The sequence below is a fragment of the Heterocephalus glaber genome, unplaced genomic scaffold (genome assembly GCF_053883595.1).
Source record: "Heterocephalus glaber isolate CG9 unplaced genomic scaffold, H.glaber_assembly_v1.0 deba00001773, whole genome shotgun sequence".
Classification (NCBI taxonomy): Eukaryota; Metazoa; Chordata; class Mammalia; order Rodentia; family Bathyergidae; genus Heterocephalus; species Heterocephalus glaber.
The window spans coordinates 3,041,098-3,063,296 of record NW_028258463.1 but is presented as its reverse complement, the minus strand read 5'-3'; the positions used below and the strand labels follow the sequence as shown (position 1 = coordinate 3,063,296).

General features: G+C 38.4%; 2 pseudogenes; one reads left to right on the top strand and one right to left on the bottom strand.

Annotated features, from left to right (window-relative positions):
- The first annotated feature begins 1,218 nt into the window (after positions 1-1,218).
- Positions 1,219-2,280, top strand: LOC101699400 (5'-AMP-activated protein kinase subunit gamma-2 pseudogene; annotated as a pseudogene).
- A 9-nt stretch (positions 2,281-2,289) lies between these two features.
- LOC147821013 (general transcription factor 3C polypeptide 6 pseudogene) lies at positions 2,290-20,602 on the bottom strand (annotated as a pseudogene).
- Between the last annotated feature and the right edge of the window lie 1,597 nt (positions 20,603-22,199).

Here is a 22,199-nt window from a genome sequence, read left to right as displayed (position 1 = left end):
ATCTTTCTATTTCAGATCACAGCAGGAAATAAAATAATAACAAAGATTTTCTCTCTTTTTTTTTTGACATAAGAGAAGTCATGCAATGTTTTCAATCTTATCTTTATCAATTATATTGGAAACCTCTATTAACTTTCTTCTTTCTTTCTAATCTATTTATTCTCTTCTTTGTTCTTTATCCTTGAGAGAACCCTCAGGGGCACTTGACCTTCTGGCTGTGTCTTCATGTGTGCGGTCTTTCTTCTAAGAAATGGAAGATGCTTACCTATGCTTAAAAAACAGAGATAGTGCAGCATTCCTTTCTGGGTAGACTGAAGGTTGTATCAGAGAAGTCATAGTGCATTCGTTAGGGTCTAAGCTTTTCTACTACTATCCAAATTAATTCAGCCCAACTTTGATATGGCTAATTATATAATCACCATGAACAAAACACAGTCATCTGAACCAAACAAATTAATCTAATTTCTAAACCTTACCCTGGTGGGTTTTGGTACTTTTGACTCTGGTGTGCCCTATAAGTTTTGTGGCACTTTCTTAAATATCTGCACTATCAAATAGGTCCATGTGACTCAAAATATGGTTCAAAAACTGTGGTCTAAGTGACATCAGACTTACCCAGGAGTTTCTTAAAATGCAGAATCTGGAGTCCCTCTGTAGACTAATAAATGAGAATCTTCTTTTTAACAATACACTAGGTGATTCCCATGTTCATTGTAACCTGAGAAATACTGGTCCAGTACACATGTATACAAAGCTTAAAGAGCACTCATTCTGAGTCATGTGACAATAGCTGAGAATATGACCTTCGATGATACAGTTAAGAAGAATAATCTATCAAAACAGCTCTCGTAGGCAATAAGTTGGTAAAAGACTTTTCATCTCCTAGCACTTTTCCCCTAAGGATAAGCATTTTGTTTGGAAATCTGAATAATTCTGTTTGATATGTACTCAATTAAAATTAGGTAACACCTAGGTCTTTATCTTGTAGGCACAGCTTGAAAGATGAACATTGGGCTGGTTATAAAACACATTGTACCTACTCACGTCAGCCAAGAATTTTTGACCCCCTGCTCAACTGAAACCATTCGATTTGGCTTATGGTGCCCCCAACCATGGAGATGGTCCTCTATGGCAATGTGAAAGGGGGTCACCATATGTAAGTATTCACCATCTGGCGGAGCGAGCCCCAAGAGCTGGGCCGGAGGAGCACCGGGGTCCATGCTGATCGCTGTCCTCCTCCTCCCCCTCGGGCGGCGCTGGCAGTGGCCCCCAGACCCCCGGACCGGGGAAGTCGGCATGCTGGAGAAGCTGGTGTTCAAGGAGGAAGAAGACTCAGAAAGCGGTGTTTACATGCGATTCATGAGGTCACACAAGTGTTATGACATTGTTCCAACTAGTTCAAAGCTTGTCATCTTTGACACTACGTTACAAGTGAAAAAGGCCTTTTTTGCTTTGGTAGCCAATGGTGTCCGAGCAGCACCACTGTGGGAAAGTAAAAAGCAGAGTCTTGTAGGAATGCTAACAATCACAGATTTCATAAATATACCACATAGATGCTATAAATCACCTATGGTACAGATTTATGAATTAGAGGAACATAAAATTGAAACGTGGAGAGAGCTTTATTTACAAGAAACATTTAAGCCTTTAGTGAATATATCTCCAGATGCAAGCCTCTTCGACACTGTATACTCGTTGATCAAAAATAAAATCCACAGATTGCCAGTCATTGACCCTGTCAGTGGGAATGCAGTTTATATCATTACCCACAAAAGAATCCTCAAGTTCCTCTAGCTTTTTGCATCTGACATGCCAAAGTCCGCCTTCATGAAGCAGAATCTGCAGGAGCTGGGGATAGGAACCTACGAAAATATTGCCTTCATCCCCCCAGACACGCCCATCATCAAAGCCCTGAACATATTCGTAGAGAGACAGATATCGGCGCTGCCTGCGGTGGATGAACGGGGAAAAGTTGTAGATATTTATTCCAAATTTGATGTAATTAATCTTGCTGCTGAGAAAACCTACAATAACCTGGACATCACCGTGACACAGGCTCTGCAGCACTCATGGCAGTATTTCGAAGGCGTTGTGAAGTGCAGTAAGCTGGAAACCCTGGAGACCGTTGTGGACAGGATAGTGAGTGCCGAGGTGCATCGGCTGGCGGTGGTGGTGAACGAGGCCGACAGTATCGTGGGCATCATTTCTCTGTCTGACATCCTGCAAGCCCTGTTCCTCACGCCAGCAGGTGCAGCGCCAAAGGAGACAGAAGCAGAATGACCGCTGTGAACGTACGACACCCTCGCAGGAGAACCTGAAGTTCCCAGCTCAAGACTTGCCACATGAACACCAGCTGCAACAGAAGAGAGGAAAGCGGCTGAGAATGTATATCAGGGTTTAGGGAGGGGTATTTTTTTCCAGTGATGTAAGCATAAAAACCAAAAAAGATTTTCTGTCCTCGAAGATGCAGGCTTTCGTTGAGAGACTGTTTTCAGGCATTCATCTGAAGGATTTCAAATGCTGTATGTCATTAAAGTGCACTGTGTTCTGAAAAAAAAAAGTATTCACCATTTAACACCAGACACCTGATCCAAAACTGAAACATTATGCTAAAACTATGACTGTCTTCTCTGTATTTACCAGGCATGTCCAATACGTGGCCCTCAAGCTGTCCATCTCTTTTTCTTTCCTTAAATTCTTTTATTGGTACATTTTAGGTATACAATACATTTACATTTATCATTGGGTGTTTGTGCCTGTACATGATGAATCTTGGTTCTTATTTTTTTCCCCCATTATCTGTGTGCCCTTCACCCCCTCCGCCCTTCCCTATTTACATAGATTTTGTTTCCATTTTTTTCTTTTCTCATAATTTTTCCTTTCCCTTCTTTCCTTTCCCCTTCCCCTCCCACCACCCCTACACCTTTGGACCTTTTCCTATTTCAAATTATCAATTATTCATTTTAATCCTTTTAATCCTTATTTACACTTTCAGTTTCTCACACTAGAGAAACTGTTTGGTATTTACACATGTGTGTCCTATTTATTTCACTTAAGAGTATGGCCTCGATATGCATCCATTTAGCTATAAATGTCTCTAGTTTCTTGTTCTTTATGGCTGAGTAGTACTCCATTTTATAAAGAAATCACATCTTCTTTATCCAGTTTCCAGTTGATGGGCACTTGGGCTGTTTCCAAGCTTTAGCTATTCCAAATTGTGTTGCTGTAAACATGGGTGCACATATATCGCTGTGGTATAATTCTTTTAATTCTTTTGCAAAGATCCCCAGCAGGGGAATAGCTGGGTCAAATGGGACCTCTAGTCCTAGTTCTTTGAGGTATCTCCATACTGATTTCCACAGTGGTTGCACCAGTCTGTACTCCTACCAACAATGGAGAAGGGTTCCTTTCTCCCCATATCCCTGCCAGTATTTCTTATTGGATGATTCTTTATAGCAGCCATTCTTTCTGGGGTGAGGTGGAATCTCAGTGTTGTTTTCATCTGCATCTCTCAAATGACCAGTGATGTCCATCTCTTTTTAAATGTCATAATCACAGCTATTTTAAAAGAAAATTTTGTTATTTATAAACATTAACTATATTATTTATTTTTTATGTGAACCAAGACAATTCCTCTTCACTTAATGTGGCCTAGGCCAGCCAAACATTAGACAGGCCTAGAGGGTTAGAAATCATTCTGTTGCTTATTATCTACATTAAAAAAAACCAGCAACAACAAAAGGGCCTGGGGCTTAGCTGAGTGGTTCTTCCACCTGCCTCAGAAGCTCATGGTCCCAAGTTTGATCTCCAGTACCAAGAGAAAAAAAACCCCAAAAAACAAAAACAAAAACAAAAAGAATGATTATACCCATGTGCTCCAGTACAAGGTGTTAACAAAAGCTGAAATATTCTACTACATAGTTTGAATATTACTAGAGTAGAAAAGTAAATCTTATCTGTCCATTCTCTTCCTAGCAGGACTTGTGGATAAACATTCTGCAATTGTTATGGCTGCAATTAGGAGCAGGAAGTATAATACTTATGCTAAAATATAACAGCTTGTGGAAATGTCTGCTGCTTTGTTCATTCTTCTAACACACATTTATTAAGCTCCAACTAAGTTCTTTACCAGTCACTAAGTGTATAACTGACTGAACTTCCCAGGAAGAAAATCCCGCAAAGACAGCTACGTTCCGACCTTGATTAAGAAATAGACTATTTAACTGGGGAAGTAGGAGTGATGGAAAAGGAGTTGAAAAAGGAGAGAGATTAAATATGAGTTGACCCTTAACTGTCATCAAATACATTACCTCTCAGCCGGGGTGGGACCATCTTCAAAGTGCCCATAAGAAATTCAGCATCTCAGGCCTGTCCTCCCAGCTTCTTTTCTGCCTTCCCCCACTGCCCATCAGCCAAATGATTCCCCAGTGCATATTATTAGCTTTCCTACACTTTCCGATTACATATGGGTGGGTCATAGCAGGAGGTGTCACTCAGTCTCATTGTTGAGAAGCAATAAGGGAGCCTAAAAGGAGGAAGACAGGTGCTATCAGCCTGTGCTTGCCTCAGCAGGGGCTGGGTAAAGCCCACATAGAACTGGACACCAACATTTTTCAACAGCATTCATAGAAATCCCTTTACACATCCATTCCTTCATAATCCAGGCTCCGTCCTTACCCTAGGGATACAAAGATTAAGTGGCAGTCTTCCTGTCCTTCAAGAAATTACATTATTAGGGAAGCAGATATAAAAAATAAAGTGAGTCCAGTGCTAAAATGGGAAACAGATAGAAACAAAAGAAACCTATTAAGTCTGTCTGCTGAGATCAGCCATGAATTGAAAGAAAATATTGATTGAGCAGAGAAGTAACTGGATGAGTAAGGATTAACCAGCCATAGAGGATGGGAGGGAGACCTTGTAGGCTGAGTTTGCAAAGAGATTATGATATGCATAGTGCAAAGAAGTCAGGGTTGTAAAAGATTCTTACAGGAAGAGAGGAGGATGGGAGATTAGAACAGGAACTTTCACAGAGCCCAGACTCACTGCCATTTTATGTCTTATGGGGAAAGTGATATTTATGGTAAAAGTAATGAGGAGCTATTTAGAAAAATAAATGAGCGAGAATTGAGTTGGCAAAATATACATGTTAAATAGATTACTCTCACTGAAGTGCAGAAGATGAACTAGAAGGTTGAAACCAGAGGATAAGCTGACCACAAAGACTAATAAAATTCTCGAGCATCTATTCACCCTGATGCACATGACTGTTGAGAAGATTAAATGAAACTATAGATGTGGATACCAGAAGAAATTATAAAACACCAGACATATGTAACAGAGAATGAGAATGAGGTGGTCATAATAATGCTGTTTGTTTCCATTGTCCTTTTCCCAAGTATGGTCTTTACCCAGTACTGTCAGCTCCCAGCCTCCACAGGGTCTCATCAGCAGGTCTGGGAGATTGTGCCTACAGTGGAACAAGGCTGCTCAGCTGATCCTAGTGAACATCACCCTCTAAACACTTTTCTACTATTTTGAAGAATTAACATTCCTTAAAAATTAGCACAAACATCAGTGATGGTTTTTTTCTTGGTAGGACTGAGTAATGGTTTTCTCTACAGGTCGTCTGGCGGTCATCCAAGCCTGGATGTCTTCAGCTAAGAGCTCAACAAGAAAACAAGATAAAAAGTTTGCTTGCCTACCATGCCTCTTTCCTCTGGAGTCTAGTTAGAGCTATCCTGCCCTAGTTTTTCAGCAGTGGTAGTTTAAAATCTTCTAAACCTTTTGAGAGATAATGTCATTTTCCTCAAACCAGATGGATTCTATTCCTGGGAGGTATGTGTAATTTTTGTTTTCTTCAAAGGCCCAGAGGAATCAAAAAGTCTGGCAGGATATAAGCAATTAGTGTTTGCATTTCCACTCAGGTGCAGCGTACACCTGAACGAAATTGCAGGCAGTGTAGTTCAGAGCCAGATGGACTTCTACTCAATTTGATTTCACTGGACTGCTTTTGAAATTCTGGGGCTACATTTTGATTTTCCACCTTTCTCTGGTTAGGCTGCCACAGGATTTCAGCCTGACAAGAAAGATGGCAACTTGACAATTCGAACTTAAATAAAATTAAATATGGAGATACACAAAACTCACTCTTTCTCTCTCTCTCTCTCTCTCTCTCTCTCTCTCTCTCTCTCTCTCTCTCTCTCTCTCTCTCTCATAAAGAGCCACCAACTAAGGGGCACAATGAACCCTATAGACCACTCCATCATTTCAGAAAAAATGCATAAATAATTGGGTAAGTCTTTTAAAAGGAAATCACCCTTAAAGTCATCCTCCACATCTTATTTCACAATCCCTGTGTAGCTCTGTGTGGCCATAACAAGAATCAACTAAAGTTTGTTAAATCCAGTCTTTCATTCCACCTATAAAATGGTGAGACTATCCAAATTACAGAATTGGAATTTCCATCCAATGTCTGGCTCTCTACTCAATAATGTCAGCTACTATTCTATGACATCAACATAAACTCATTCATTTGCTCATTTGGGCTTTTGATATAGAGTTAGGCACTGAATTTTCTGCTGAAATAATCTTTTGTATTGCTCATTCTCAAGCCATACCTATCCCTTTAGGTGAATTTCACTCACCAGGCATTCCTGCCCTGTCTTAGTGACTTTTTGTATTGCTGACAAAATACCCAACATCTAAAGTTAAAGAAGGAAAAGTAAATAAAATAATAAATAAATATGGTAAAATAGCTCAGTTTGTGAGGTTTCAGTCCACAGTCAGCTGGTTTCAAGGCAAGGTGGCATGGCAGAGGGCCACAGCAGAGGAGAAACAGTCCATGGCATGGCAGGCAGAAGGCAGGAAGCCTACCTCCCATGTTTCCATTTAATATTCCATCTAGGCTACAAGCCTTTTGGTTGGTTCCACCCACACCCAGGGTGGACCTTCCCATTAGCCACACCCAGAACTATGCTAAACCAATCAGTGGATTAATTTAGTTATCATACACCCTTAACCCATGTTCACACACTCTAGATCTAGGCACTTCTAAAAAGCCCCACCTCTGACCAAGTAAGGCTTTGCGGGGACATCTAGATACAAGCCATAACATGCCAAATTTACTAAATTTACTAAAGCAATGACACACACTATTTATGAGTACCTGCTGTGTGCTGGGTTCTTCTTGCCTCTCTAGACCTGCCCTTACTTATTTGCCATGCAGTGCTCTGTCCCTGGAGCCTGACTGCTGTGCTTATAACTGGCCCTCTGTCCTCTTAAGTTCTGAGTTGGCCAGCAGAGAGCATTAACAATAGTTGAAGCGAGTGGGGAGCTGGGCTGAGCTCCTTTCTTCATCTCTCCCTGCAGGATTGCTGCAGACCAGTTTTATCTCTCCACCAAATCCCAACTCTAGCAGGCAGCTTTCTAAATAGTTCATTTCTCTCCCCTCCCCCCCGGGATCATTTACTTTGCCCACAGCCTTGTGCCTAGTTCCTCCGTCAAACTTTCCTTAAATGCTCATTTTTTGATATTGACTCCCTGGGTGTGTGCCTACCACAGCACAGTAGTAGTCCAGGAAACATAACAATCACTCTCTTATATATCCTTCTTTTAAGAGTTTTATGATTTAATAGGTAAAGGAAGAAGCTTAATCTTCAGACTCATAGTAGGGAGAAAAGAAAATAGTACTTTCTCACCACCTAAACAGCAGTAAGAGGTACATGGCAGCAAAATTTCAGTGTTTCCAAAAAATAAGGGAAGGAGGTATATTAGTTTTCTATTATTCCTGTAACAAATTACCACTCCTCTAACCTTAGTGGCTTAAAGCAGCATGAATTTATTATATGATAATTTCTGGAGGTCATAAGTCCATAATAGGTCTCACTGGGATGAAATTAAAGTGTCCTCAGGGTTGCATTCCTTCTGAGGCCCTAAGAGAGAATCTTTCTTTGTCTTTTCCAGCTTCTGGAGGCCACCTGGCCCATGACCATATCTTCCATCTTCAAAATCAATAGTAACATCTTCACATTTCTCTGACTCTGACTCTTCAGCTTCCCTTTACTACATTTGACGATCTTTGTGATTACATTGAACCCAGCCGAATAACCCAGGATACTCTCCCTCTTCTCAGGTTAGGTGCCTAGCAATCTTTATTGCCTTGTACAGTAACGTATTCACAGGACCCAGGGATTAGAATGTGGACATCTTTTGGAGGAACTGCCATTATTCTGCCTACCATAAAGGAAAAAATAAGAGACATAAAGTTGACCTAATGAATTAAAATATTTCCTAGACTAGAGCAAGATTCCACAGATATTAATGCCATATCTAAACAAACAAAAGATGAGAAGTGAGTTTGAAAAGCTGTGTATCACTAATAAGCATAGGAAAAGAGGAAAGGATCCAAGCAAGATATTACAGTGCCTTACCTAAGAAGAAAAGGGATCCTGAAACACCCAACCCCAATCTGTAGGACATACAACCCAAAGTGCAATCGAAGGAAGATTAATTTTATCCTCTTTTTATGAATAGAAAGCCAAAGTGCATAAATATGAAATAATTTTCCCAAGGTCACACAGTTACAAAGTGACAGGGGCTGGAAAACTTCCAGAACTTTCTGGCTCCACAGCCTATACTCTTTCCACTACAACAGACCAGAAGATGCAAATTTTTCTAACATGGTATGACATATGGTGCAGATCTATAATTATTTCAAGTTCTTTGTTTTAACAAATCTTCATCAAATTATGCTAACCTCTTGAGAAAGCATGGATCTGTGGCAGGTCCTCAAGCTGGGCAGCAGCTCAGTTTCAGAATTACCACAACTAGAACTCAGTTGAAAAATATCAACTAGGGTCAAGTTACAGACAATGTGTTTTAAATATCCATGGTAACTTCTGCACCTCTGACATGCAAACAATTATTAGTCAAGAGTGGATAAAAATCTCTATTAGGACAGTCTGAGACACATTTGTTTTTACCCACTTTTAGAAAGTCTTGATTTAAAAAGTATTGGAATAATCGATCAGAAGCTGAAATAAGCGCCTGTCAGCTTTCTGTCATTGTGACTACATAACTGAGAAAAACCACTTAAAAGAGAAAAGAAATATTTTTTTGGCTCACTGTATCAGAGGTTTCAATTCATGGTTGGCCAGGAATAAGGGAGAAACATCATGATGGAAAGAGTTGATGCAAAACGCTGCCCACCTCATGGTAGCTGCAGAGTGAAAGGGAAAGAGCCGGAGAGGAAAGTACCAGGGACCAGATACACTCCCCAGGGTTGCACTCCCATGACCCACCCAGAGTGTGCTAGTCTCTTAGGCCTCTCCCAAGCCAGTCAAATGGACAATGAAGATTAACCTTCATAACATGTTTCAGTGTAACAGGAAAAGACTATTCTGGAAGTTAGAACATATGGTTCAATCTTGGCTTGAAGGCTCTAGTACCTGGGAGAGAGAAGGCTCTTCTGACTCTCTCTGCGAGTCAGCATTGTCATTATGGCTAGGTAACCACTGCAGGTATGAAGCTCTACATATAGCCAGGACCACATCAAATCTCATTTATTTTCTCCACATTGTCTTAACTTTGCTCTTGTCATTGTTGTTGTTTAAATGTTTAAATATATATATATTTATAATTTAATTCATGTCAGGTCCTGAATGTTTCTGGTATATTAAGTTTTCCAATGACTGGAAATGTGTGTATGCCCAACAAAATTTAATAAAATAGTGAACCAACTGAATCCTACACAGGGAATTTTATTTAAAAATTTGACTAGTTATTATAAGAAACACTTCAGCTAGAAGTTATTTCTAGGGTAGCATCTTGAATTTCTATAAAAACAAAACCTTTCATCTTAGAAGAAGGACTAGCAAAAAGAGGACCCGAATCTTTTCTTTCTGAATGTCATGGTCTCCCCCATTCAAAAGATCAGTTTTAAAGTGTCTTTCATTTGAATTTCTTGCTCTTCCAGCTCTGACAGTTTATCTGAGTCAGGAACTACAACTTCATCTTCATTTTCATGTAGAAAGCTACAGATCATGTTGCGTCTATAGGAGAAGTCATTACATTTCATTTGTAGCCATCTTACCCGACTTCTGTTTTCTTCCTTCCTTCTTTTTTTTGGGTCAGAAAATTTCTTGTCATGCTGAGCTTTTTCATTGTATGTCATTTATATTTTAATACTGTTTTACTGTTGCCTTTTCTGTCCAACATTATCTTCAAATATAACACAGGTTCCCTGAGTTTTCATAAACTCCCAAACAAAGACATAACTTTCCAATTGCAGAATGATTCTTTCAATGTCAATTCCGAAATCCAGCATTCATTTTTATATTTTGAGAGTGTCTGAATCAGTAATTCCTGAGAGTTCCTCCAGAATCACTGTTCTGCTTCCTCCAACTGCTGCTCTGTATCTTCCTGACTCAGCTTGCTTCTGCTGCCATTGGCCATCCTCCATGTTTCAGTCACTAGCTAGGCCTGCTCAGAGCTGCCATCTTGAGTGCAGGCAGTCTAACTTGGGCTAGTGGGCAGTACTCTCTAGAGGACAGTCTTAGGGTGCCCTACTGTACCACAGTTCCTGCATGTGAAACTGCAGTTCCAGGTGATATGTTAGCAGTCAGCTGTCCACTCAGGACAGCCCTGTTCTGTGAGGCCCACAGTCCCTGTCCACATGAGCCATTCAGATCTGTAGTCCCTATTCTTTGCAATGATCCCACCTCCTCTGCCATATAATATTTCCTATGGACCAGCCACAGATCTCCACACATCACATACCCTTTTTCTCAACCTTTCCCCTGGCCTATGAAACTATCTTTCTAAGCTGACAGGCAAAACAAATGTAATATTGTTTTCTTGGAATTGATCACAGCTCACTTACAAATTACCACTTTGTTTAAAGAAGAAAGCATAAAACTCAGTAACAGTAATTCAATTTTATCCATCTAAACCTATTTACATAAAGTTTACCTTATTGAAAGTTCAAATTTTCTATTATGTTCATTTTTCCCCCTCAAAATCGTTCCTCTGTTCTCAAGTAGCAGTGAGACCCATGAACTGGCATGGAGTAGGAAAGGGCCCTCTCCCCTGTGCTGCCCTCTGAGTCCCTTTTGGCCTTCTCTGACATATTTCACTGCTTTTCTGGTCACTAAGCATCCCGGTATTGGTGCCCACTCAACTGTGGTTGGTCCCATCTGGTCATTTCGGCATCTGATGACACCAGCTGCTGCAATCTATGGCTCCTGCCAAATCCTTCAGGGTTGCAGATCTCAAATGTGACCTTTTTGTGCCAGCTCCTGGCCTCTACCAAACCACCAATTCCCTGTAAATTTCTGTAACACTTGGGGACCAGGGTGCTCTGGCTGCTGGAATGTACAGAGCTGTATGATGATGAATTTAAGGGTTCTTACACATGGGTACCTTCTTGAATAAGAAACCAGATTACCATATAAGAAAGTGTTTCTGGGAGGATTTAAAAAATATTATCCTGTTACAGTGATATCTGAAATATTACCTACCAAAATACTTAGCTGAGCCTTAATATCCCCCTTTATAGAAAGAAAAGCTTGTGCGTATCTACTCCAAGATCCTTTCCATTTTTAAACTCACTGTTTAAAAATTCTTTGCTCAATTAGCACCTAGGAAGAAGTCCAGTGTTCCAAATGGATATGTCAAGAACAGGCCATATGAAAGTAGAAAACAGGTGGAAACAGAATAGCAATTGGTGTTAGAAGCAATGGAAACTAGCAAAGAATACCTAGCAAAGTTGTCAGGGAAGGCAACAGATAAAATGAAAGAGATAACATTTGAGAACTTACCAAGTGTTTAGGTCAAAAGAGTATGTAAGATGGTAACAAGAGCCCAAACACAGAGCAAAGATTAGACAAGTGATGTCAGTCACTGGGGAAAATGGAGTACAGAAAGGCAGGGTTCTCATCATATGAAGATGAGAGTAAGTGTCAGATCACAAAGCCTGAGAGCACTTAGGTCCAGTAAACAAGACAGAAGTTGAAGTTTTGAGAACTGGGGCAAAAGATCAGAGCAAGGGCAATGGCAAGAAAAACCAGATTCTGAATTTTGAAGTGTTAGGTTCGGGCTCCTTAAAGCTCTCCTGCTCAGGAATAAGTTCAAGAGTCTTTAACCAACTGTCATCAGAAAACACGGTCAAGTAACCTAGCTGTGAGAACAAGCTGGAAACCAGGCACAATCAGACTTAATTTGCAATATGTTTGGGGGATTCCATTATTAACTCTAATACAAGAGGTTTTTAAAGATCTGTAGCCCTTTTTAAAAGAAGCTTATTGGTACATTTTAAGTATACATTATGATCACATTCATCATTGGGAATTTTTACCTGTACATGATTTATCTTGGTTCTTGTTTTTCCCCCAATCCCCTTCCCTTCCTTCCAGCCCTCCACACCTCTCTATTTACAAACACTTTGTTTCTGTTTTTCCCTTCTTTTCTCATTTTTTAAATTTCCCTACTTCCCTTTCCCCTTTTAAAATAAAAAATGCGTGTCAACACTCTGGGAGACAATTTTTGTTTTATGTCATAATTATAATCCACATTATATAGAGTACAAACAGTATACAACTTTTCTGAAAATGTTCATGTTCTAGTCATTTATATTTTTGCATATATAATATTGCATATATATGGAAAAATGCACAAATCATGATGAGTTACTGCAATGTAACTACACCTATATAACCCTACCCAGGTCACAAATAAACATGGCTCTCCTCCTGCTTCAGTCTAAGCACTTAAATGAAATTATTAAGTGTGTTTTAAGAAAGAGAACTGTTCCCATTAAGGATCAGAAGCAAATTTTAGAATGGTCAAAAAGTGCAGAAATCAGTGACAAAGCTAATGGGAAGCCAGTTCTAAATTAATAATTATACCAACTCCAGGCTTTCATGGAAAGGAGGTAGAAGGCAGAGTGCAGTCAGGTGGAAGGAAGATAACCTCGCCATGGAAAAGCACCCTTTAGTCATGCTTTTTTTTTTCATTTATGATGTGCAGGTGAAAGGAGCCCTATAATGTTATTTGAAAGTAGACTTGAGTGGGTTAAAAATGTATATTGTAAACTTAGGGCAACCAGGAGAAATTTTTAAAAGAAGTAACAACTAGCTTACTTGTAGATACGGTGTCTAGAAGTGAAAGACTACATGTTTGCCAGTCTTTTGAATTCAAACACATGAAGCAATGCCAAATATTACACCGTACAGTCTATGTATTGTCATTCAGTTACACTCTAAATGAGAGCCACAGCCAGCTCTGTTTGTGGGCTAAGCATGTTACAAATGGGATAAGCAACCAGATGGCCATGCAAAGGGGCAGGCATACATACATACATACCCACTGTTGCCATGTGGTATAAATGCAAATGAAGTATAATTTGATGGAAACGTATAAGGACACATGAGCATAAGTTCTTATTAATTATTGGAGTAACTGGAGTATATATAAATGCAAATATCTTTAGAAAAGAAACTGTATTTGTAATGCTCTACATAAGTTGTTCTCAAAATGTGATCTACCCTACTACTGCCATGGACTGGCAGTATCAGCTGCAACTAGAAATGTATAAATTCTTGAACTCACTCCAACAGATCTTGGACTTACTTGATTTCCCTTAAGACTTCCTATCTGATGCAGGAAATATTTACAGTCATGTTCTTTAATCCCCAAGTGGAATCTTTCTGATATTGATTTCTACTTTGACTCCATTATATAGAGAACATATTTTATTATTTCACTTGTTAAATTTGTTAAGGTTTTTTTTTAACCTAATCGTTTAGGGTATAGTCAGTCTTGGTGAATGTTTCATGTGCATATGAAAAGAATATATATCCTGACATTATCTGGATGACACGTACTATCCATTAGATCCTGCATTATCAGTCAGCTTTCCCATTGCTAGACACAATATCTAGGACTCACAGTTTAAAAGAGGAGAGTGTAATTTAGCTCAAGGTTTGGAAAGATTCAGTCTATACTCAGATGGCTCCAAGGCAGGAACGCCATGGAGGAAGGGCACAGTGTGCAAAGCTGCTTAATTCATTGTGGCTGGGAAGCAGAGCAGGGGAACTGAGAAGAATGGGCAAGAGGCCATATACGGCACCCAAAGTCTTGTCTCTGCAAGCCATGCTGACACACCCAGGAGTGAGCTTTAATAATCAAGTACTCATTTCCTAATCTAATTAAATTGAAAAGTCAGGGTTAGTGGTCACAGATCCCTCTGATTGACAATCATGTGGAGTTCATCAAAATTCTTGCTGATTGTCTAGTGATTCTACCAATTATTGAAATAGCAGTGCTTATCTAACTACAATTATAAATGTGTCAGTTTTTCCTTTCAGTGCAGTCATTTTTGGATTCATGGATCTTATGCTTTATATCTAGATGTCCCTCAAGAGCCTCACCTGCTCGTGGGCAGAGTTTTTGAAAGGTGATTAGATCATGGGGGCCTTGGCACTGACTGTGGTGAGGGTGTGGGGCCCAGTTACTGGGGATGTGGCCCGGAAGGGCTGTCTCCCTCCAGGTTCCTCCCTTGATCTTTGTTTCCCCAGCTCTCGGCCCTGAGCAGCTCTCCTCAGCTGGGCCCCAACATAACCCTCCAGTACGCCTGCCTGCCTTGGAGCCAGCGGACTATTGACTGAAAGCTCCAGTACCTGTGAGCTAGAGTAAATCTTCCCTCCTTTAAGTGGCCAGTGTGCTGGGTATTTTCTCCCAGGAAGAAGGGAAGTAACTAAGACAATGGACATTGAAGTTCTGTTGTATGAATGTAAACATTCAGGATTGTTACATCCTTTTGTTGAATTGACTTTGCATTGTTATTTGATATTCCTTAGTTCCAGTAGTTTTCTTTGTCTATAATCTGCATTGTATTACCTTAAATATAGCCATCCCAACTTCTTTAGACTAGTGTTAATCTACTTTATTGTTTTCATTCTGCCATGTTCAACCCATCCACATATCATTACATTTGAAATCAATTTTCACTGGCTAGCATATAATTGGGTTGTGTATTTTTAACCCATCCTACAAACTTCTGCCATCATTTCCAGACTGCTACTGAACCAACTCAGTTACATTTTATATCAGGTATTATATTTTTTAAAATTTCAATATTGAAAGTAAATTGTCCAGCCTCAGTCATGCCTTCAGAGGATGGCAGTCAACACCTTGGTGGAACGCTATGAAGAGCAACCATGAGCCATAATCGCTCATCCATGCCATTGCTGGCTGACTGACCCAGAATTTCTAAGACAATAAATGTTTGTTGTTTTAAGCTAGAGTCACAATGAATGTTGGTTTTCAATAATAGATTTAAAAATACACACTTCGTACTGCCTGTATTAAATTTTACATGCGTATTTAGGACAGGAGGAGTTCGGGGATTTATAATGAAATAGACTACTTTTATCAAATGGATTGGGCCTCAGGAAAATTATGTGTAAAAACATATTAGTTAAAATAACTTCAAGATGTTTTGCTCTTTTCTGGAAGAGGAAGTCTGTATTTCCCAACCTACTATGATAGAGATGAGCAATGTCCTGAAAACCTAACTTTATTTATTCCATGAATTATATCTTCAGACCACCATGTGAATATATTTCTCTGACGAGAGCCTCTACATATCAGTTATAACTTGGTGGTGGAACATTGGCTTCTTACGTTTCCTGGTTTAAACAGTCTAAGCTACAAGTTCTCCTTCCCTATTCCAATTAAGAATCTGGAACCTGAAAACTCCTATGGGCAAGAAACACATCTTTTATTCAGGAGATCTGGCAAACATCTAATTAGAGTTATTTTTTTGGTCTCAGGTCTCTGTCCACCTAGAAAACTACCAAAATATTTGAACCACAAAATAAGTCCTCAAGAGCTCAAGCTTTTTTCACATTGAACTTATAACCTCAAATCATCAAGACCCCAGATACATAAGACTAGAATCATGAGGGCTTATTTGATCTGATAATTAAAATAACCATCTCATATTACAAATCATCCTTGTTACTCTGTCACAGCCTTCTATCCAAGTAGAGAAAATCAATAACAAAATGACCAAATACGTAATTTCTTCTTTTAAAAACCCCAACTGCATTGAAAAACCTCTGGATATTTTCAAAATCAATGTTGCTGGTTTGAAATGTTTGAAAGTACCTGTTCCCAACATAAACTGTCCAGATGTGAGGTGATGTTATAGTTTATTCTCAGACTAAAGAGATAATATCTGGGCATTCTGTGTCTATGAGGTCTTCGTTATGCTTCTGTCATTCAAAGTCATACAAAGGAAACGTAATTTTTGTGTATCCATGCCCTGCTCTGACAGATGGAAGCACAGCAGGTAGGTAAACATTGGCATTTTCTTCCATGAATGCCTTCAAAGGAAAGGTCAGAGATAAGATAGTAAGAAAAGTCAATGCAGATTAGGTAGAACATCTGCCTAAATAGGATAATAGAGGAAATATGCATTGCATTTTCAAATAGAATTTTCTTTTGCAGGTTATCAAAGAGCATCTGCTTAATCCTGTGTTCCTTGCAGCATACCATGTTAGTTTTCAGGTCAAAGTGAATAGCTTGATAAAGTACAATTAGCCACAAAGAATAATATCTCCTCCCCTCTTTCTCCTTGCAATTTCCTAATCTTGTTTGCATCAGGGAAGTCATTATTACTATTAGAAACTAACCCAATTTAAGAAAGAAGGCTGCTTTTTTTTTTTCCTGGGGTACTAGCAGCTAAACCCAAGGCCTTGTGCAAGGTAAGTTTATGCCCTACCACTGAGCATCAGCCTCAGGAGGAAGGCATTTTAAAAGAAGTAGTCTTCAAACTACTAAGTTACAGTTTCAAATCTGCAACAGCAAGTTAGAATTTCCAGGGATCAAATCAGGATTTTGAATCGACCACTCTTGGTAAACCAAAGAGCTAAGAAATAAAGAAACCAGGTCAATATGATTTTTGTGTTAGATATTCTGCTTCTTCTCTTTTGAAGCATTTAATGCTTCTCACGTCCCTCCCTAAATAATTTCACTTCTTCAGTTTTCATGTCAGAGGAAGACTCTGGCTTTCTCATTTCTACTATCTTTCTCCTTATTGGGCATAATGGACCCTTCCATTTTAGGGATCTCTTTCAAATAGGGTGGCTGATCTCTAAATACACACCCACCCACTATTTATGCGTTTTGTAATTTTTCATTGCATTCTGGTCAATGAGTATGAAAGGACAGTGAAAGCTAAACCATAATATTGCTATGATTGTTTTGTTTTGTTTTGAGAAAGTGAGTCTTTCCCTGTGTTTGGAAGTTAGGTTAGAAGGTTGACCATCTGCATAACTCCAAGAGTTGCTTTGCCTTGGGTGGGCTGTAATTTTAATTAGATTGACTTTACTTTATTAGCTCAGATTTCCTGCAGAAGCTCATATCAGTGATCCATCCCTCCGATTGTTAAAGTGTTTTGAAATGGAAATGGGGTTGAGTCATATTTTCTGATATTTCTGGCTCATCTTTTAATTCAAAACCAGGAGGATCACAGAATCTAAATACTATGAAAATTTGCAAGTTTGTGTAAAATAAAAACAGTCTTCTTTCTAGTCTCTCCTCTACATATTCCTGGCAAAAATTTTGGTGGGAGAAGCTCTAGCAAAGGAAGGTAATTTCAGGTTGAGTCGGGTTATGTTCAGATACCAATTCAATTTAACACCCTGCCATTTAAAATCTCAACTGGTTTCTCCTCACCTGTGACATCTCTTAATATGTTAATTGTGTCAACTGGACCTACTGAAACCAGACACTTTCCCTTGGGTCTTAATCTTCTGGCTGTCAAACTCAGTGAAGGCTTCCTCGTTTACTTCATATCCCCCTAAAAGATATAATTTTTGTATTATGTGTTTTTCTTTCTTGTTACCATAGTAACAAAGTTCTTTTGCAGTTGGAAGCAAAAATCCGCTCCTATCAGAGATGCTGATTCATCAACCTATAGACCTTACTTTGAGACATCTGATGTACAGTCAAAACTAGATTCAGCTAGAGTGATAACTAGAAACTGTTTTACATTCCCTGAAGCCTGAGGCATGTATATAATGGAAAATTTTCTCATCTTATTAAGATATTGGAAATATAGAGCACTAGGACTCCTATGAAAAACATTCTTTCCTGTTTTAAATGGATTTCATCACAAGTTTTAATACTGGTTACTAGGAGCTGAACCCTCTTCTCTGTATTTTAAGTGCCGAACTAAGACTTGTCTTCAAAATGTGCATAGCAAAGTTACATCTATTTTCCCTCAAAAAAAACTTAAAAAGACATTAAAAATTAATACATTCTTTCTCTATTATGCTAAACAAGGAATAAGGTCTGTCTACAATACTGCCTGGCACTTTGTGAACACTCAGTACCTATTTTTAATGATTGAATGGTACCGCTACTCTGATTCCTTCCATTTGTCTCCCCATCTCTCCAAATCTGAGCCAGAATAATCATTATTTTCTTCGACATTTTTTATTTAAAAACTTTTTAGTAGTCAATTTTCCCTACAGTTTAAATGTCCAATTTGTCACCATGGGCTTAAGCAGTGTGTTTCTAGGGTGCCTCTTTGCATATGTGTATATGCAAAGTGAACTGGAAGAATATTCTCTAGGTTTCCCAAACATGATGATCCCTGACTTTCTGTCTCTAGGCAATTTTGTATGCTACAAGTGGAAACAATCTTTTCTTACTGCACTCTTATCCAAATCCCATGCATCATTCAATACTCATTTCAGATCCTACTATTACATTGATATGCAGCCTGATCCTTAAAACTGGACATGATGCTTTGCTCCTTATGCAGTACTGCATACAGCATATCCCTCTAAAATGTGTGCTTAGTTTTATGTTGTATTAATGGCTATTTTTGGTTTGCTTGTTTCGGAAACCAGAGCTGGAGCTGCTGGAGGGTAGGGACCATGCTGACTCATGTCTATGTCCCATGCCACCGCATTCTCACTGGCAATAATTACGTTGCAGTAGCTCTAGTAATATATATGTGTGTATATATATTTCCTTAAAATACAAGAATATTACATTTGAAAAAGTACTGGTAGCCATAAGTTTCCGTGTACCCACCTCACGTATGTCCTATACAAAATATATCAAGCTCCAGAAAGTTGAATTGAATTGAGCTTCATCAAATTTAAAACAAACCAAAATATAAAATATTAAAGCAACATTTATGGAAACAGTCCCATGCTAAAAAAGATTGAGCATAATTTAAGTAAGGGAAAATATATATATATCCCACAAATTCCAAGTGTTTTCCATTTGATGGCCACATTCCTTTTGATTTTCTGCTTTAATTTTCTCTTGAATGCAATAGCCCTAATGGAGTTAACCAAGACAAAGTTTTATTCATTTTAATGAGTCTGTTAGGGTATAAATGTAAAGTTATTGAGAATTGATGTGACTAAGACATTTCAGGACATGCATTATTACCCAATTATGCATCTTCCAGTAATCAACACTTTTATATATTCTTATTCTAGGCCTTTTGAATAGCTTTAAAAACATTAATTCATTCATTAAAATTAATGCCAAACTTTAATTCTGAGCATATTGTACAATATTTTAGCTTGCAGAACAGCTGCTTCCCTGTAAGCAATCAGATGGTATTGTTGACACCACGAAGTGCCACATTTACATACCTTTGTGTCTTTCCTCAAGGAATATCAGTGAGTCTGTGTAGCATCCTCAAGAGAAAGGCAACAAGTGAAGAGGCCTGGGAGGGTGGTAAGTGGCCGGCCATAAAACAAAAGGGTCCTAGTGCTCACCTTGTGACAAATAAGTCCACAAGGCTCACTACAGAAGTAGAGCTGTATGAACACACATAAATGATTCACCTCCAATTCTATTTTGTATTCAGTTTCAGGTGCTCTAAAGCTGTTCTTTTATTTTGTAGGTCTGCTTGGAATTCATCAGAGACAACCAAGGCTGGCATTGAAAGACTCAATACTCCTCTGAGTAACAGTTCCCAGGTCACCTCGAAGCTTCTCCTGTGTACCACCGCACTGCCTCTCTAACAAGTAGAGCATCCTGTGAGCCACGTGTTTACATGTGTATCTGCAGATCAGCAGGGCCCAGCGGGATCAGAGGACTTTGAATTAATACTTTTGCAAAGGAAGTCAGTATTAATCTATAGCCTCAAACTTAGATGGAATCATAATCAGCCTCCTGGAGAATAGATAGAAACAACTTTTAAACCAAATTCTCAGCATAAGGAAAATGTTGAAATACTCAAAATATATATTTGTTTTATCTCTCTGTCTTTATATATATGGGGGGGATGTGCTCGTGTGTGCACATGTGTGTGTCACTCTGGCAGTTATGGATGACTACACTGTTATTTAGTGCCCAGACAGAATTTGGGCTAAAAGACAAATTACATTTAAATCTATTAAATAATCAAATTCTCTCTGCCAATTAAAAATCTTAATTCTAATTCTTCACATTCAGGGAAATTTCAACCATCCATTTCGTAACTTTATTCAGTATGATATAATGGAAAGATCAGTAGATGGAGAATCTGGGCAGCTACCCAAAAGCATAGCTCTAGGGACACTGCAATACTTACAGATGAGGAAGAGTAGGAGTGGACAGTGGAAACTGGACTTTGAGCCTCCAATGATGCTGGAGAAACACATTTAAAGGTAAGGACAATCAAATTTCAAACAGTAGACAATCTTCATGTTGTTACATGAATTATACTTCAATGCACTCTAAAGTTTAAAATATTAAAATAATATATAAGAATAATAACTTTTCAAGGAATATACTACATAAATGTAACATCTAGAACATAAAATGGAGGGTGAGAAGAAATTAAAGTGTAGAATGTTTTTATCCAGTTGAAGTTACATTGTTACTAGCTTTAAAATGTTTCATGTAAGTCCATGGTAACCACAAGGAAAAAACTTGTAGTAGTTATACAAAAGATAAAGAAAAAGAAACTAAAGCAAATCACTACTAAAAAATCAACCAACCACAAAAGAGGACAACAAGAGAGGAAGAAAAGAATGCAGGAACTATGAAACAAACAGAAAACAAGATTAATGAAATGGCAATAGTAAGTTTGAACCTATTGACAATTATTTAAATGTAAGTGAATTAAAATATCTAATGAAAAGATACAGTGGTTACATTGATTTTTAAAAAATAAGATCTATCTACATGTTACATAAAGAGACTCTTAGTTTGCAAGATACACACAAGTTGAAAGTGAAGGGATAGTAAAAGATGTCTCATGTAAATGGTAACCTAAAGAACATAGAAGTGGCTATGCATGAAATAGACTTTAAGTCAAAAATTGTCATAGGGGAGAAAGACAGTTATTATATGATAAAAGAGTCAATTAAAAAAGGGAAAATAACAATTGAAAAAATATATATGGATCCAATAGTAGAGTTAAAATATATAAAATAAATTTTAATAGATTAAAGGGAAAAATAGGAGGTAATACAATAGTAGGGGACATCAAAATGTCTCTTTCAGTAATAAATCAGTCATGTAGACAGAAAATTGATTAATAAAAGAGGAAACTTGAACAACACTATAGGTCAAATGAACCTGACTGACAAATACAAAACATTCTACACAGTAGCAATGGAATGCACATTCTTTTTACGTACAAAAATGTTCACTAGGATAGAGATATATTTGGCTATAAAGAGATCTTAGCAAATTTAAGAAAACTGAAATCATATCAAGTATTTTTGCAATAATGCTATGAATAAAGAAATCAGTAACAGGAAGAACCTGAAAATTTCACAATTGTGTAGAACGTAATGCACTGAAGAACAACCAATATGTCAAAGAAGTTTAAAGAAACCATCCTGAAGCAAGGGAAAATTAAAACACAACATACCAAACTTGCAGGATGCACCAAAAAAGATTTTAACAATGCAGTTTGTAACAATAGAAAGATGAAAGAAAGATCCCTGTCCACCCCAAAATAAAACCTAACTTTACACCTCAAGGAACTAGGTAAAGAACAAGGTGTTTTTTGGTTTTTCGCTTTTTTCCCAAGAAACAAAAGGAAGAAACCCAAAGTTAGCAGTGGGAAGGAAATAAGAAAAATCAGCCCTAGCCCGGAAGTGCACCGGAAGCTCTGCTAAGGAGCAGCCAGCCGTGGCGAGTGTCCGCTTTTCCCACCAGCCCACAACTCC